This window comes from Falco punctatus (genome assembly GCF_963210335.1).
Source record: "Falco punctatus genome assembly, chromosome: 12".
In the NCBI taxonomy this organism is placed as follows: Eukaryota; Metazoa; Chordata; class Aves; order Falconiformes; family Falconidae; genus Falco; species Falco punctatus.
In genome coordinates, this window is record NC_137592.1 from 11,175,300 (window position 1) to 11,191,360 (window position 16,061).

Here is a 16,061-nt window from a genome sequence, read left to right on the forward strand (position 1 = left end):
ACAATTTGTCTTTTAAAAAAGTGATTTCACAACCTACCTCATTAATTGCCTTGGTGGTATTATAAGATTCCTAGAGTTGTAATATGTTGTAATAACCTAGTAGGACCAGGGAAGGCAGGTGGAAGAGGGTCTCAGAGCAGCATCGCAGTCCTCCAGGTTGGACCCTTTTTGGTCCAGTGAAGAAGTCAATGCCGTCAGTGTAAAGGTCTTTGCTACCTGCCTTTGCATGCCCGGGCTCGCTGTGCTTGTTTACCTTCTGAGTCATCTTAAGAGAGATTCAGAAAAAATAACTTCCATCAGCTTTCCTGCTGGATATACATTCTGTACACTCAAGTGCCCTTCACTTATTTAAATGATTAGCCAAGAGCACTTCAGTTTTTTAAAAGGAACTAATTTAGCCGGGGACTGAAAAAAACTCCAAGGCCACAATGCATGAAAGGAAATAAACTGTGAATTCCAAGCTGGAGAGTCTGAACAGCCTAAGATAAGCTGACTGCAGGACTATCAGGAAAAAAATCCCTCACTTTGCTGCGCTGCTGCTCCTGAGCGCACTGTCACATGTACATGGAAGGAGAAAAGTGCATAAATTCATTTGTCCATTGAACGTCCAAAAACATGCAACATCGCCAAAACAAGATTGAAAAAAAAAAGTGAACTACACCCAAAAACCTTGACTGCTCAGTTTTTTTAGCTGATCTCATGAGACTGGCTGGAATTGCTTGGATTTGGGGCCATTATAAAGAATTATTTTCCACCCTCTCTTCTGTAATGAAAGCTACATACTGCTATGGTCCTGTCAAAGAACATTTGGTGATGAAAACTCTGACACGACCGGTGACTCAAGTCATCCAATAGACTGTCAGATAGGTTTGATAGGTAGTCTTGGTTTTTAAGTAGACCTAGAAAAAACCAGCCCAAATGGCCCTACAGCCTTTGCCAGAGTTGCTTAAGTTCAGGCAAATAATGTACTAAATCTGGCCTCTCTGTCAGAGCAGAGGACATTTTCCCTTGATGAGCAAGACAAAAATAATTTTAAAATATGTTATCCTAGGATATCTCATATATAATGCAATAGGTAAACAAAAAAAATATTTTTTTTAAGTAGCTGAAGTAAATTCTGTGCTGATGGGACAACAGAGAAGGTCCTTCCCCGGTAAGAACCATTGGAAACTGTCCACTCTGCAGCAAATGGGGAAAGTCTCAGCCCAGTTGCCCATGATGTCTTTTTTGCTTTCACCTGTGGGTTTTTAAAACAGGATGATTTGGCCTGTGGTGGAAGGTGCATTTGCCTAGACTTGCCCTTTCTGGTCCCTGAACTGACTTTATCTCTCCTGCTTGTGGATTGGATTTTGCCACTTTATTTGTGCAGAATGCCATGATGTTTCACTGGGTTGCTAGAGGCAGCATGCCTTCTGTCCTGCAGACTCCTTCCCTGGGGTTTAACAATCCATTTCTGGGAATAACTTACTTGCCCACTTGGGTGTGAGAATGAAATACACATTAATTTCTTTTTCACCCTCTCATCCCAGGCAAACAAGAGGCTAAAAGACTTGAATGAAGGAAACACAGGAATTTCTATCCCCATATCTGGATAGTGTTTACCTTTTAACTTCTTATAAACTGCAGATGTGTCTCCCAATTAAAAAACCAACAGAAACCACTTTATTTATTTTCCTGGAAGAAGAACCAACGTGACCTGCAGGCCCATAACTGAATGAATTTTTCCAATTTATATTTCCAGTGTTGTCAGCTCCTTTGATTTTGACTGTTATTTTCTAATCTCTAATTCCAGAACCTGGTCCACTATGTCCCTGTAAAAATCTTCACTATCAGCCCATTGTGGTAACACTGGAAGGCATGACAGCTCAGCACACAGAAGGCAGATGGATTAATTTTCATAATTAATGATATACATTCTCATACTAATGGTTGTTGGGTGAGTAATAATTTTTAATGTTGAACGTGACGAGAACTTCCTGAGTCAGATTTTAAGTTGCATGAAAACTGGAAGATAAAGCATATTGAAATATGGGTATATTGCTTTTAAAGAAAATGAAAAAGAAGGCATTTCTGCTTATGTTTCAGGTGTGCTTGTTAGACGTAGAAATGCAGTGTTACCAAAACCAGGGCTCTGTGGTTTGCTGAAGACAAGGGAATTTTCAGAAAGGCCAATGACCCTGCTCTTTTTGTGTTGTTTGATGTGATATTCATCATTTTTTTCCAAATCACTTCAGGGCATTTCTGAGAAACTCTTGACCTACTTTGAGTGATTTATATTCTTATTAAAAAAAAAAAAATCTAAAAGAAAAGGGGAGTTTTGAGAGTCTAAACATCCCTTTTAATCCCTAAATGCAGCATTAGGTATCGTAGGTTGCTGAACCTCACACTACTTCCACTTAAATACACAAATAGCTTGTTTTTCATCAGCACTTTCTCCAGCAACTGCACTTTTGCCTTTGAACATTTATCCAACCACCCAAATGCTGCACAAATTGTCACCAGCAAGATTTATCTCATATCCATGATTCACAAAGAAGCATTTTCCAGCTTTTTCCGTTTGGGAGCTTGATCCTTGCAGCCTGCTCTAAGCGTTTGAACTTTCCATGCAGCTCCACCTTTTTGGGATTCTGGCAGCAAACCCCCCAGCCCTGGGGTCCCCCAGCCCCCGCAGAACAACCGTCCCGCACGGCAGAGGAGAGCAGTGAGCCAGGGCATCCAAGCCTCCCAGCCAGGGACACCCCCCTGCCCAGTCTGCGGTTGGGAGCTGAATGTGGAAACTGCATCACTCAGAAAGCTTCCCTTGCGCTTAAGATGTGGAATGGGGAAATTTCACCTCTCCTGTTTCTCCCCTTGGTTAATATATTTCTATATTCACTGGAGAATGGATCTACATCTAAGTATCCCAGATTAATACAAAAGCCATCGTATTTTTGAAACACTCTGAATCTCTATCTACCCAATGAACTTTTAAAATGAGGAAAGAAGGACAACAGCCACTCTTTGTTCCTCTGTTACTGGGGAAAAAAAAATAATAATAAAAAAAATTGACTCAAATTAGACACTTCAGTCCAGGAAGGGGTTCATGGCTGCGAAAAAGGTGCCTTTCTATTCAGTCCAAAATTAGAAACACTGTACATTTTGGAGGAAAAATCCCTGAGTCTCTGTTCTTCTCCAATTTCCTATGGGCTAGTATTACCTGATTCTGCAGCCAGCTTGTTGGCTTCTGTGTACCCGCTTTTACAAGTCCACACCACTCTCCAAGCAGCAGATGGGGTGCCAAATCTAGGGTTACAGATTCCCCTGGGATGCCAAGGGCCAAAATTTTGGACATCGCAGTGTGCCAGTGTTCAATAGTGCAGTGTCTAATCCTCCCTTGTGAAACCTGCATTTCTGTAGTTACCAGACTGAACCAAAAGGAGTTGCTACAGTTTCTTGTATGATAAACGTTTTAGTGAAACAGGAGCTGATCCAATGCATGATTAAAAATTGGAAATCTTAAAAGAAAACAGACTTTCCTTTCTCTCCTAGTAGAGGAGAATTAGCAGGAAAGTGAATAACATATTCAAAACCTAAGTATCTGATGAAAGAAAAAAACCAAAGGTTTTTTAATTGTGGAGGGGGGGGGGGGGGGGGGGGAGGGAAAATTACTCAGAGAATGGAATAAGTACTTTTGTTTTTAGAAAACTCTTTGTTTCCTTGAGATGACACACCAGCTTCTTTCCAAGTACATACCAGATATTAAAAGTTAAAGAAAATTTCATACGTTTGAATATTAAAGTATTTTAATCTTCAGATATTATAGGATAACACAAATCTCTGGTCCCCTGCCTGTTCTTCCTAAAGAGCTTGTATCCTTCCATCCCAGCACTTCAGTCATAGCAGCCATCCCACCTTGTCTCTGTGAATGAAATTGGAGAATGAAATTAGTCAGTTCTGTGCAGAATTCAAGTGGTTCCTTTTCTCTGACTTCTGTGTTGAGTTTATATGCTTGATGATATTTCTACTTACGGTATTATTAACTGTTTTTAAAACACACAATGTAATGTGCTATTCATTTGTTGGTTTCAGCTAATCAGGTATAAATCAGCTATAAGAAGCAACAACAATAAGTGACAAAAGGCAAAAAAAAAAAAAAGTGACAATCACTGGGTTTCATTAAATGCCTAGATCAGTACTGAAAACCAGACTAAAGAGCTTTATTTTCAGCAGGATACGTGCTTTAGAGATTTGTCTGCTATAAGAAGATAGCAATACCTCATCATGCCTTTCTGCTGTCATAAATATCTTTCTTGCTATTGCATATGAAAACCTTGGGTCCACATAGCAAAGGCATTTGCGAAGAAGAACCGACTCCTGTGGCTGCTTGCAGCCTCTGCCTAAAAAAGCAGCGAGGTTATATTCCAGTTCCCTCTGAAACTTAAGGGCAAGAGGAAACTGAGTGCTCATTTCTGCACAATTAGATTTTGTGCACCTTTTGATCCAGTCATTTCCAGTTATTTGTCTCGAGTTTTCAAGTATTTAAGTTTTCCCTTGAGAAATGGTAAGGCAGAATTTCACTTGCTGCTAGTCCGGGGATGGGTGCTATCTGTTGCACAGTACGGAGCCTTCTCCCAGCAACATGTGCTGATGCTAACCAGCATGAATTTGCAATACATGTGCTTGGCACCCGCCTTGGCTGCCAATCAGATTTTCAAGCCAGTCAAACTCGTTATTATGATCTCTGTGGAGAATTATTTCTCTTTCTGTCTTCCTATCCATGTTTCCTATTCATCACTAAAAACACGGTCTGATGGAGTCCAGCTTGAATCCTGCTGAGAGATGAGAGGAAAATTTTTGGGGAGGGGAAAAAAACCTCACACAAAACCAACAGGATTTTTATGGAACAAATTCCTCCAACAGATCTGGTTGAGCCTGAATCTTCCCAGTTCTAGTGCGTGCAACAAAACTCTTCTACTGAAATAAGTACGTGCCAGCTAATAGCCAAATGGAACGCAAAGGAATCTGCCAGCAGCTTATTTTACTTGAACAAACCGGATTAAAAGAACAAGAAAAGAAAGATCTTCGTCCTAGCGATATATTTGATATAGCTTTAATATTACGAAATGTTTTGATGCTCTCATGATAAATGCTATGAAAAACACCCATGTCCAGTTGCAGTATTAAAATTGAACTAATTCAGAGGCCAACATAATGAGCTTATTTTCATCTTTGTTGGAAAGACAACATGAATACACCTAGTTCCCTGTGAATCCCAGACACTGGTAGCTACAAGGGGGTCCCAGCCTGCAGGGGCTGGATGTTTGGGAGGGAATAGCAGAGAGCACGAGCGCAACTGCACGAAATGCAGAGGGCATTCCATAAAGAGGGGTGAGGCAACTACATGGAAGAGGATTATCCTGGAAAAGAACGGAGAAGGGCGTCAAGCAGGTGGAGGTGTCCTTTTGTTGGAGGTATTTTAGGTGGGTTTTCTTCCAAATTCTGAGAAAATTAACTTGGTTTAAAAACCATAATGGGATCTGGACTGTGGGAAGGCAACTTGCCCTTGAAGGTGGTTAGATGGAAATGCAACAGCCCATGAATGTTCTACTTAAAAAAAAAAAAAAAAAACAAAACAATGTTCATGTTAAAACCTGACTGGAAGATACTCAAATCACCCTGACTTTCTCTGAAGGATTTACTGATATGATTTTAAAAATCCCAGCCAAAGTTTCTATTAATCGCCACTGAAAGGTATTACAGCACTATTCATATTACAGTGGGGGGGTGTTGGATGTTTCCCCTCCCCCCAGGAAATCACTAGTTAGTGAAACCGTGCTAACCTTTCTATTCATTTTGATATTCAAGCAAACATTACAACCTGGAGAACTCTTAAGATGTACAATTAAGAGAGCAAGTGAATCATAAATATAAACAATCCTAGAAGCATGCTTAAACCTTGAATGGGAACATAAGGTCAGCTTTGGTTAACCATTTGGATAAATTTAGCCCTTAATGGAATCTAGAACCAACAGAAATATTTCCTTTTTTTAGACATTCTAATGGAAAGGGAATTAAGAGAAAAATTGTCTTGCAATGTAAGCACAAAATTGTTGGACTAAATCAACAAATGAGAATATGAAACTCAGAAGCCTAGGCTTGTTATCCAAGCTAAAAGAAATGCAAAACATATGTATGGCAGAGAAATAAAAGAGAGAACAAATTCTGACTATAGTCATAATGTATGAATAAAATAAAATCTCAGTGATTGTACTTGTGCTACCTGGTGATAGATTTTAAAAATACTGCCTTCTTAGTCAATTAAGGGGGTGGTTTTGTAGTAGGTTACAAATACGCTTCTTTGACCTGAAACCATCTCTTTAAAATAGCAATTTAATGCTTTAGAAAATGATTATTTGCTGCAGATTTTTTTAACAAAGTATCTTAATAAAATAGGAGCTTGATTCAATCTATATACAGATTTTAAATGCATGAGCCAAAGCCATTATAGAAACACATTTCTAAACTATAAAGCATGTACAGAAGTCCATTTTACGTTTAATTGTCATAGCAGGCAAGCCACTTCCAACAAAGCGCAAAAATAATGATTTTAGATAGAAATTTTTCCCCTTAAAAAAAACCTACGGAGGATACTATTTTTATCATCTGACTGTGTTCAGCTGAATTTACAAGCAAATAGTATTCAGAAATATGCAGAGCAGATTAGCCTTCTCCTTAATGAACTTCAGTACCTTCCGGGTAGCTTCAGCCAGAGGGATCCCCTGCCTGGCTCCATGTTGCAGTCAGATCCACATAATGTGGCATCGTAAGTTCAGACATAGGGCATTCTCACCTGTGCTGCCTCCATGGTATTTGCCCTGGGGGTGGAGGAAAGGTGCTTTGGGGTAGGAAGAAATGCCAGCCGCCAAAATTGTTGGCTGGTGCAGTTTAGGTGTATTCCCAGCTGTGGATGGTTTGAGAAAAAGGACTACATCCTGAGTGAGGAACAACTAGTTCCAAGGGTGTTCTGGTTCCTCTCCTGGGCAGAATGTAGAATAAAATCACCCAAATATATCAAGGCAGAGTATTCTAAGGTCCTACCAGAAACCCAAAATCTACAAAGTGGTACGACTGGGAAACGTCAGTCAAAACCTCCACTTCAGGAGAGACCTTTCTTGCATAGTCCTGGTTCTGGGCTTAATCTTGCCTGTGGCACCACTCCCTCCCAGTATTTTAACAAGCAGATGTACTCCAACCTGTTTGCACAGATGGCAGCAGCACACTCATAGCTACCTGCTTATGTCTCTCCTGTACTCTCTCTGCTCCTTCTCAAGTTCGACCATGTCCTTATTCCTTGAAATAAATACACAGAAGAGCAAAAATTCCTTGCAGAAATGAGCTCCAACATCTTTCAGAAACCCTAGCCTTGGAGTTTCCACAGAAGTCTTTTTCTGTCCTCACACTTTGAGACCCTTAGTGGAAATATATTAGGATGCCATATATGCCATTAGTGAAGATATATCCTTGTGAAATATGTGGTAGGTCATTTCCCCTGCTCTCTTAAATGGGAGTAAAAAGAAGTTATTAAGGATAGAATCTCAGCCTTGAAAAGGCTGCAGTGATTTTGGTTGGGAGGAAAAAGGGGTGTGAAGAACTAATCATGCTTGCTCTCCTTTCCCCTTCATTTCAAACTTCTATTGCCTGTCTGGTAAAGCGACACAAAATCTTGGGAGGCAAAAAGTGATGACTCCTGCCAGGCTCAGGTCTCGGCCAAGCAGGCAAGCACACAGGGTCTCTAAAAGCACCCGCCTGGCTCCATCTGGAGCTTAACCACAGTGAGCAGGTAAGATGCAAGAGCAAGTCAGACGATGCCACTTCCCCACAGCAGTCACAGCTGCGCTCATATAGAGGAAATATATAGTATTTGCAATGGCCAAAGCGTAATCCCATCTGTATTTTTATATTTCCAGTGCTACTTGAATTGGGGGGAAAATGCTAATGGAAAATTAGAGCTCTGTTATATATTCCACAGAAATAGTGGTATGTGAAGTAATTTTACTTCAACTATAGAGTTGCTGGTGAATAAACAATAATTAATGGATTGTTTTAATGTGTTACTATAATTTTGATGTCAGTGTTGGGCCTGAAATAATGAAAAGCTATTTTAAGGTGTTACTGAGAACGTGCCACTCTCGTTTCCCATGGTAAACTACCAAATGTGAAACTGGTCATTGAAAAGCTCCAAAGGAATATGAAAGGGAGCATGTTAAATACGCTTATGCTTTTAGGCAGAGCTAACACAGGCAAAAAAAATCTCTTAAGATGCATATATCTCATGTGTACCAGAGAGAATATTGTGTGTTTTCTGTGGTCTACATAGTAGGAGAGAGCTAACGAGAGTACTAAGTGCCCAATACCTAACACTTGCCCTCCTCAGCAGACAACTTTGCTGATGCTAGTAAGAAATTACAAGAATAGTGAGCAGTGGCTGGAAGGTGATTGCTTCCATGTGTCATCTTTTCCTTTTGTAAGGACCCTCTTGGATCCCTACAAAACAGATATTCAGATTTTTCTAACCATTTACTCTCATCCTTCCATCTCCTTGTATGCCAATAGGAAAGGCAAGAAAATGAGATACTGCTTAAGAGAAAGTTTTGGAAGCACTGAGTGATTTGCAAAGTGAAGTGCTGTGTCCTCCTTAGATTCCTCCTTAGGAATCTAAGCTCCTAATGCAAGATTTTTGAAAATTTTTACTTTTGATATTTCTGATCTTTTCTCTGTTTAATCATCTAGTTCATTAGAAGAAATATTTAGTGCTGTGTCTATCTTATTGTGTTAAAAAACTGACAATCAATACTCTCAGTAGTCAAATAACACTTGAGGCTTACAAGCTCTTATGGGGTGGGGGATAGTAAATAATCTAGAAAAACATGCTTTTGGCTCAGCAAATGAAAAAAATATTGACCTATTTATTTGTCAAAATAAGCAATTATCAGGATTCATTAAACACATTCCCTAGTAGTTTTGACTGGAAAAAATTCCTATGTAATCTCATACTTTCTACCAGCTGCTGGTACTTGCCATTGCCTGTCCTTTTGCAGCCATGCCCATCTCTGTACGTGCACCTGAAGAGGCTCTCCCTGCCCTCTCTTACCTGTCAGCCCAAGCTGGTTTTCATTATGGTTTGACCATATGGTTTGACCATATATATATAACCACACAGGTTATATTCTCCTTTCAGCCTGTAAATAGGTTAAGGGGTTGAGCATGGGAAAATGAAAGGGTCTATAACTCTTAAATCATTATGTGTACAAATAGGTCTCTGCTATTTTCCCCATGGTTATTCACATCTCCTGCATCTGTCCATCCTGCGAACATACAAAACTCAGGTAAAGAATCTAATTATTTCTACTGTTAAAATATGACCATCTGGTCAAATTATGCTTGTCTCGTTCCCTTACTGTGTACAGGTACACTTGTCTTTCACACTGATGAATTTAAATTGTTGAACTGAGTATAAAACATAGAATTGTTCTTTTCCCTTTCCAGCTTGTTTTTGTATCAGGCAATACTTTTGTATTTATTCTGTTGTTTTTAATTAAAAATACTTCTATAATGCATTTAGGCACAGGAAATTCAACTCTAACCACAGGGGAATCGATAGATCTGGAAGTGTTACCCTTGTGAAGCTTCTCTGTCACTACATAACACACCAAATATAACTTTATTCAGTAGGCCGGATATTTTTATATAATAAATGGGAAATATCATCGTGTAGGTTTAATGATAAGTACTACCTTTTTTTTCCCCACTTTATAAACAAAAGTTAGAGGCAGAGCAATTACCTTTTAACTGCTTTACTGCTCCACTGAAATGTATCTGATACCCATCTAGCCCTGGAGATCTGGCTTTCCTGAAATCCCAAATAAAGAGGGGGCAGCAGCAGACATTTTAAAAAAAAAAAAAGAGGGGGGATTTACAATCATATGAAAACAAGGAACTCTAATTTGCAGTTTATGTCATTGATATGAGCTCTGTTTATCTGGGAGCAATACATAATACTGAAAAAAATGTTTAATAGCTGCCTTAATTTCGGTTAGCTTGGTCAGTGCTCCTTCGGGTGCACTTTGTAAGCCATTGGGGTATTATTCTATCAGGTTTATTGCTATTTTCTCCATAGAATCTCCAACTTGTGCTTTTCATTAAGAACAGTGTTATCTTCTAAGTAGCACATTGAAGCTCTTTTAGAGTAACAGTCTCTTCCTACAGGTTCTACTTGCTTTTGTTTTTATGAAACTTTTCAAATGTAGTATGATCAGTTATTCTAAAATGCCTTCAGTCTGTTCTGCAGTGTGGCTAACAGATCTGTCACGATTTTTAATTCCTGCTTTTGCATCTTTTGACAGTATATTTCATGTTATTTCATCATTTTCATTCGGAATCTATAAATTCAGTTAATTCATCAGAATATTTTGAACTATTGCTTTTGCCAAAGGGAACAGGAGTTTGCTTTATAGCAGCATCCTCTTGTAAATAATTTATGTCAGTGACATGCAGCAGGCACAGAGTCTGGATTTCTGTTTCATATTTGGGAACATTTTTAAGAGAGAGAAACACCCTTCTAGCTTGTTTTTAGTTCAGTTGTTGCCTGTGTTTAAAATTAATCTGAACGGAATTGCACTAGGTACTTCACCTGTTAGATTTTTATTGATTTTAATTCTTATGCTTGATGAGCTTTTTCACTGATCAGTCTTATTCTGGAGTAGAAAACACAATCGTTTCTCTGGTATGATTTTGCCAACAAGCAGGACAGTATAAGCAAAGTAAAATCTGGGGAATTATGCATACATATAAGGAAGCTTAATTTTAATTCCCCAGAAAAGTTCTGGAATAAATCATCAAACTGACCATTTAGAAGGAAAAAGAAAATAAAGGAGATGGGTAAAAGCCAATACGGATTTGTGCATAAACCATGTTGAACCAATTCTAACTGAAAGCAGCATATGAGGGCTCACAGGCAAGACCCACCCATGATGTTACTGTGAGCAAATACGGAAATGTGTTCTGTGTGAACACATGGGTAGGGTCGGTTCAAAAGTGTTGTTTTGATCAGCTGTCTTTTGGTTATCTATAGTAACTGCTGTAAACATTTAACAGACCCAACTGTTTTGATTGTAACAATGATTCATTGATAACTGCTTTTGGGGTGCATTTTTAAGAACTTCTCTACATTGAAGAACAGAGTCAGAATTCAAACTAATCTTGACAACCTGCTTTGAAAAAAATCACGTACTACTGGATATGGAAAGAGGGAGACGCCTCATGTAAAAAGGAATAATCTGCCAGGGAAAAACAGGTCAGGGATTAACTGGTGGGGTATCAGCTCTGCAGAAGGAGATCTAAGGGGCTGAATAGGAAACTAAATAGGTGTTAATATTGTTACACTTGCGAGAAAGGCAATAAATCTACTTGAATGCATGAACAGGGATGTAGTATATAAAACCCACTCAAATAATTCCTCTCTGCTAAGCACTGGTAAGACTTCATCTGGAGTGCTGCAGACAATTTTGGGTACTGTGACTCGAGAAGGACTTACACCAATTAAAGAAGGAAAACAACAAGAATGGTTAATAGTTTAGACATTGTGATATGGATGGAAAGCTTGAGCTTACACTTTCTATACCTTTTAGGGGTCATGACATCACCAAAGATCTTGTTCCTGAGAGAAATTTGCCAAGTATGGAGTCTGTCCTGGGGCACAGGAATGGACCAAACAACTTTTTGAGCACTCTTCCACCTTTAGTAAACCAAGAAACTATCAATTCTTACCCCACCATCTCTGTGTTGAGGACTCTGTACCTGAATTACTGACTACACACATACTAAGAAACTAAATACGGAAGAGGCCTTGATAAATGACCATCCATTCTGCTTAATCATTGGCATGAGCCCTGGCATACTATTGGTGATCGATGCCAAGGCGTCATCTGGGGCATAAGCCTGCCCCAGGGATTGTTCCTCAGCAGCTGAACATACAAAGCCACCTTGTCCTGGGGGCTGTGGGAGGAGAGGTAAGGAGCTCAGCCACAGGAACACTGTCCTCTGCCATTTTCTTCAGGGCACAAGAACAGCCCATACCTGGCTGTATCTATTAGCGTAGCCAATAGCATGGGGTCTTTGTAGACCTCCAAGCAATTGTTGGGTCTTCTACACAGAAACTGTAAACTCATTTCTGTCAGTCAATGAGCTGCTCATGAGTACCTTGGACTTCTTCCTCTGGCTCCAACTAAGTTTCCCCAAGTATCCTCAAATTATCCTCAAAAAAACCCTGTTTTAAAAATCCAAACCCCTCCAAATCTAACTAAGAATAACTGCTCCCATTTCCTCCTCGGTTTGATTCTGCCTGTGCGCACAGGAGTTCAGCTAGTGAAAACGAGTTGTTAAGCAGTGCTAAAGCAGAGGGGCAAAACATATGGCTGGTGATATTACAGCACCCTCAGCCCCCTGGTCCAGGGTGACAGAAACAACGGGGGGAGCAACAGCAATTTGGAGGGAGCATGAGAAACAACATGGGAGGTGGGACAAGGGACAGCTACAACAGGGAGAAAGAAGCACCTTTTGAGGGGTGCAGCTGTGGTCGGCATAATAAACAGCTGTCACCACCCAGCAGCAGCCCTGTCACTGTCAGGTCTTCAGAGATTCAGTCAGATGGTGTTACTGTCCCTGATCAAAGCAAGTGCCTGGTGGAATAAATATGCTGACCTTATGATCTGCTCCTAGTAAACACCAGCGATACTGCTCATTCTAACTGTGGGCAATTCAGACTGCTTTCTCCAGTTGTGTTTGGTAGAAATCAATTCCTAATGAACAGTGTAGGTGGAAGATAAATGAAAACATCCTATCAGTACTGGCAAAATGTCACAAAAGCTTATTTGAGCTTCATCACCAATTTATCTGACTGGGTGTGAATCCCCTCATACTCTCGCTTTTCACCATTATTGTAGCAAATAATCCTAACGGTGTCTCCCTGATGAGAGCATTCCCTCTGGTTGCTATAGGAAAAATAACAAATATCTGGTAATGCAGCCATTTTCGTTACATACTGTTCAATTAGGAGATAACAAGGAGGTGATTTTTTTCTTTTCTTTGAAGAAGCTGGACATTTTGCTAACCGAAAACCAATGCTGCAGGTAAATGACTGCATGGCACATGGCATAAAAGTAATTTATCAACAGTAGTTGCTACCTTGGTTTAAAAAGGGAGCTGGGGGGAAAAAAAAAACCCAACAACAAAAACCTCAGACCCCCAGCTTTTGGTAGTTTGTACTTCAAAGCTTAAAAGTTCCAATATTCTTTAATTACATGGGCAAGGTCCCTAGAACTTTTTTTAAAACTTTTTAAGAGAGGTTTTTAGACTCTCACAGATAGAAACCTTTCTCTATTACAGAAGCTGTATTTCCTAGGTGACAAGTGGAGAGTCTCATCACCTGTGGAGTCAGCAGCTTGGACAAGATTAATTAGCGAAGCTGAGACAGTTGTTGTGCCTGAACCTGCGAGACAAAGAGAAAAAAAAATCCTCATTCTTAGACCAGACTTCAAAAGGAACATAAATAACTTCTTTTATATATATATGTATGACTAAGACTGAAGTTTCATTCGCCTATTCAAAGCTGATATATATTTCAGATATAGAAGAACAGCTGAACACAAGTGATAGTCAAGCACATAAAAGTTAGAGATAAGCTATAATATTTTTTTCAGGACAGTTCTCACATTTACTGACATAAACTTAGAGTTACTTATGTCAGAAAACTGCAATTCTTGTGTGGGTTATCTATGACTACATCTGTCAGCTTGATGTATACTTAATTTGGGAGCTGAGTTTTAACTCATATTTCTTGTAACATAGGACTGAATTTCATCATTCAGTAAAGGGAAAGGGACGGTCAATCGAATGAAGGTGAAAAACTCGGTTCTTTTTGAAACAGGCATGAATCTACCTAGCTGGGATATGGGACTGTCAAATTAATTCTTAGGATATCTTAAGAATTTTCTTATTTAAATAATTGTTTAGCGTTATTCCTTATATAAATGTGTGTGTGTCCATGTATATGTATATGTATGTATATGTATATGTATAAGCACACTTAGATCTGACTTCTCACAGTCATAGTGTCCTTAGCTATAGCAGTTCTCTCCTTGCACAGATCCACCCCAGCGCAGGACATTTGGTTGCTGGCTGTCACCCCACATCCCACGGTCAGCTCTGTGCGTTCGCTCCAACGGCACAGCAACGCTGAAGCAATATAGGTGAGTCCTGCTAGTGATGGTGTAGCTGCTGCTGCAAAAGCTCTGGGACAGGGACTTCAAGGCAGCCTGGGCTGGCAAAGAGCAGTGGTTGCAACATGGACATGACTGCTGGAAAAAATAGGAGTGATCCAGAAACAGAGTGCCTGTGGCCTGGAAGGAGACACTGTGGACAGGAGGAGAGAGAAACCAAGGTGATCTGGAGGAAAAGCTTCTGAAAGACAAAATGTCTTGTCCTGGGGACATTCAGTTCAGCCACAAGCGTCTGGTTACCTGGCCAGCTAGAGGAGTAGCCGAGGTGTCTTTGTAACCTGTGAGCTCTTAGTGGTGGTCACAGCTAAGAGTACATTGGAGAAGTTCCTGGGCTGTCCTGGTATGGGAAAGGTGGGAGGCTGCTGCATCTCTTGAGGAGATAGAGCTTAGAACTGCACTCATAACCTGTTTCTTGTTTAGTTGGTTTGGGCATTTGTTTTGTTCCTGCACCCTGCTCTGGAGAAGAGGATGGTAAGGGAGAGCTGCCCTCCAGCCACCTTCTCATTTGGATTGCTTTGCCCTTTCCGGGCACTCCCAGATAGTAGGTATCTGGGCAGGGGTAACCTGCAGGGTTTCTTTTTCTTGTGTTGCCATAAAATTCCTTCTGCTCTTTCCCTGAAAGAACTGGTCAAGAAGCAGACAGAACTGGAAAAAGCAAACCCTGCCTGGCCTGGCCATAACAAGGAACCAGATCCCTCGTTTAAAAAACTTTGCCTTGGGAGGTCTGGGAGAGATGCTGGTCTGCTAAGCTGTGAAATAGCTTCCCAAGGGAAGGAACAGAAATCCGATTGTGTGAGACAATTTAAACTGAACTGAATGGAGCACTGGCACGGGTACTACAGGGAGTACTTTTGTATGGCCAAAGGGATGAGTAAGACAAACTTAAAGGCTGTTTGTGTATCTTCTGGCATTCACCCATCAGAGGCAAAGGCACCTGAGAAGAAGCTTAGCAATGGAGCAAATATTGTGCCTGTGAAAACTAATAGCAAAGTAGGGAATTAATCTTTCTTCAACATAGGATAATGCAGTGAAAACTGGGGAAAGAGAGGTAGGCTTGATACTCAGAAGACTTTGTTGCCATATAAAGTGATATGGTCCTAAGAAATAGGCTGTCAAGGGAAATAGTGAGAGAGCTCCAAAGGATTTAAGCCATAACTGATGTGTCCAAGCTGGTCCTGGGGGAGCACGGCTGAGAGAGGAGCTAGTTCAGTGCGAAGGTACAGTCTGGAGTTACTGCCTTCATCCATGGCACAGTGTCCTGCTGTCTTCCCAATCAAATGTAATATCAGTAAGTATTTGATGGTTTCTAATTTTGAGTTTTGGTTGGGCTTTTTTTTGTTTGAGGTTTGTTTGTGGTTTTTTTTAATCTTCAAAAGTACACAAAAGGCATGGCATTGCTTTTGTTAGCAGTGGGAGTCACCTGGGAAAAGCTACACCATATTATGGTGGGGGAGTTCCTAATGCAATTTGCAACCTGTGAGGGAGAATTTAACACTCCAGGATGCTGAAGATAATGTAGTGATGCAAATACCCATGAAACAATTGCTGTTTCCTTTGGGCCAGATTACTGCCTCCCCATTTTATTACCTCCAAGCTTCTTCTATGCTGGATTCCTCTCACTTATCCCCTGGTGTGTGCATTATGTCACCTTTGGCTCACAATGATGAATTCAGAAGTGGTGTGAAAGGGGACAGGGATCAGGTACCAGCATGCTGCCAGAGGCCTGAAGGAGCAGGATGCAAAAAG

General features: G+C 40.3%; 1 long non-coding RNA gene across 5 annotated transcripts in view; it reads right to left on the minus strand.

The window, feature by feature from the left end:
- LOC308072295 overlaps positions 1-11,134 on the minus strand; it is a 74,487-nt gene extending 63,353 nt beyond the window's left edge. For all 5 annotated transcript variants that reach the window (XR_013931625.1, XR_013931626.1, XR_013931627.1 and 2 more), the window contains exon 1: positions 38-11,134. This is a non-coding gene — a long non-coding RNA (uncharacterized lncRNA). The remainder of the gene's footprint in view (positions 1-37) is intronic.
- Positions 11,135-16,061: the final 4,927 nt, after the last annotated feature.